The 2,828-nt window shown below is 45.3% G+C and overlaps 1 long non-coding RNA gene across 1 annotated transcript; it reads right to left on the reverse strand.

The window, feature by feature from the left end:
- Window positions 1-544: 544 nt before the first annotated feature.
- Window positions 545-1,575, reverse strand: LOC125512935. The gene is made up of 2 exons (XR_007285614.1): window positions 1,119-1,575; window positions 545-879 (listed from the first exon to the last, which is right to left on the reverse strand). It is a non-coding gene; the product is annotated as an uncharacterized LOC125512935 (long non-coding RNA).
- Window positions 1,576-2,828: the final 1,253 nt, after the last annotated feature.

Raw genomic sequence — 2,828 nt, forward strand, 5'->3', positions numbered from 1 at the left:
TTACTTTTGTGATATAGCTGCAGTTGTTTACAGCAGTTTCATGTAGTCACAATTGTTTTGGATGTTTTATAAGCGGTCTTTCTAATTCTCTGGTATTTTTCAGGTCACAGTCGATTTATTTATTTAGCATTTCAGTTTGAGAAAAAGTACAAAAATGGGTAACGAAATCAACTTATAGAGCACTTTCTACCTGATGGCTGAAGTCGCACTATCTGAAACTTATTAAGAGGTAAATAACCTCAACTGGAGTATGCATTTTAAGAAATCAGACGACCCCTCTTCTCCTAGATCGCAAAATGGTGCAAATCCTGGTACCAGGTGGCATGCAGCTGAAGCGCGTGGTGCGGTTGGTTGCATGCCGTCGCAACAAGAATCGTCGATGCATCTGCAGACGACGGACGAGCGTGTTGAAATATATTGTCCGCCTCTCTCCGTTAGTTTGGATTTTTGGATGAGTTGGTTGAAGCATGAATCAACATGGTATCCGAGCTAGGCTGTGGCGGAGCCAGGAATTTGCTACTGGGTATTCTGTCAATTTTTTTTGGGCCAAAGCAATAAAATAGAACAACAAATGTACAATAAGATGGCAATATCAATGACTCAATGACCATACATTGATAAAAGTAGCAAAATATCACTGTGGCAATATCTCTAACAATTAAGGAAGATTACAAATAGCCAAAAAAAAATTCGATATGACTTTACGATCCCCTGTTTGGAAGAGATTGATGACATCCTCATCTTTCAGTTGCTTGAAGAATTCTCTCTCGACAAATGTAACCAAGCAATTGTTCAAATATTCACCATCCATTTTGTTTCTTAGCTAATTCTTCACATATTTCATCAAGGAAAATACCCTCTCAACACTAGCAGTGGCTACTGGAATAATGAGCACCAACATAAGAAGTTTGTAGACAATATAATATTGTTCATTCTTTTTGACTGAATCATGAAATCCATCACATAAACTTTCTTCTTCTTGAAACTTCAATGTCCATTTAGTTCAATTTCAGTTTACAAACAATCAGTGAATGGCTTCTACTCCTTATAGCAATCACAGGCAGTGGCATTTATAACAAATCTTCAGATTTCTTAAATAAACAGAGGGCAAAAAATACCTTGGTGGAGCACTAGAGCTGTGCCGTGGTCAGTAGAGGAGGGGCCAGCGGTGCAGCCGTGGAGGAGAGGACTGGAGGTGGAGGGCGCCAGCAGGCAGCGGCAGCAGGGGATCCGGGGAGGCTAGAGGCTGGATCGCCGAGCGGCCGAGCCGGTCCGGGGCAGTCTGGGAGGGGCGGACCGGCGGAGGGGGAGGGCCGGCCGGATTGGAGGAGGGGATGAGGAGGGAGAGGGCCGGCCGGAGCTGGAATCGCCGCCGCTGCTAGGTTTAGGAATCGGAAAACAGGGGAGGAAGAGATGCTCGACGCCTCGGCTGCTCGCTCGCTCTCTCAGGTTGGCTGGATTAACTCCTGAGCCATATAACGTATGTATTAAAAAATAGGCCAAAATCTTGGATATTCCAGGGAATTCTCAGGAATACCCCCACCAGCACCGTCACTGAAGCTAGGAGGTCTCGAGTTCAAGACCCTACCAACATAGTATTTTTTTTCTACGACACACATAAATCCCATATCTAGGGACTAAATAAGCCTAGAACTTTTAAAACTAGCCCATCAGAGCGTGTGCAAAGCCAATGTAGCCGGGCGGGGTGATGTTGCCGCTTTACGAGCGCATGGTTCATGACATGCCCACGGGTGCCCCGGTCATCCAATGAACTTAACACGGGTGCACCCACAGCTCTCACATGCATGACGTACACGTGCACCCGGGCACGTATACCCCTTCATTCACGACAAATGATTGCTACCCCACCCCAGTCCTCACCGGTCGAGATGGCTCGCAACTTTGATCATGACAACATAGATTTAAAACTCTGAGATTGCAATATAGGTCTAGATTTGCTGATTTAGTGCAATCTAGTCCACTAATGCAAATTATAACTACAGTCGGCTAACTCCAAGATAAAATTACACTATAGCCGGCGTCGAGCCTAAACATCCATCATATAGTTAATCCGGGTGCTCACCTCATCCGGCACGCGGGGGCAGAAGCAGTCTTGTTGGAGTTTGCTTCCATTACACGCGCCAGAAATGTTAATTAACCTTGGTTGTACATAAGCTAATATATATCCTTTTCAGTGCCCTAAACTAATGAAATCATTCCGGTTTGGTGCCAGATGTCTATCAGTATGACATGCCTCAGTCGACAAGGCACAAACACTTGGAGCATCTACATCCGGACATAGTAAATATGCCCCTTAAACGTTTGTGGACGTGCCCGGTCAATGACTGGCATGTTCTTTTTTAGCCTCTATTTATTCGTACACGTAGTCACACTTCTCTTTTTTTTTCTCATATATCTGGTCACTTGCACATGGTTGGTGAAAATGAAGAGAGAGAATTAAAAGATAAATAAAGAAAGGAAAAATGTGGTCCGGAGTGAGGCCGTGTCCTACGTGGCGGAATGCCCGGGCGCGTCCGCGAGCCCTCATATGCTCTCCATATTTGAGATGAATATGAGGGTCCCGAGTGTAGAGGAATGATATGAGGGATCCGGTTGAATCATGTTTTTCCTTCTCTCTCTCCTGTCCGGTCTCTGACCGGACGCGTCCGCCGGCGTATGAGGGGTGGTTTAAAGCATCCGGCTATAGACGCTTTTATATATTTTATTTATGTGACCATGAGGGGGTGGACCTCTTTCCCTATATCATGAAACTGCTTCCTTCTCCCGCCGGTCTCCTAAAGTGTCAACCCACAGATAAAACAGTGTCC

This window comes from Triticum urartu, chromosome 6 (assembly GCF_003073215.2).
Source record: "Triticum urartu cultivar G1812 chromosome 6, Tu2.1, whole genome shotgun sequence".
Taxonomy (NCBI): Eukaryota; Viridiplantae; Streptophyta; class Magnoliopsida; order Poales; family Poaceae; genus Triticum; species Triticum urartu.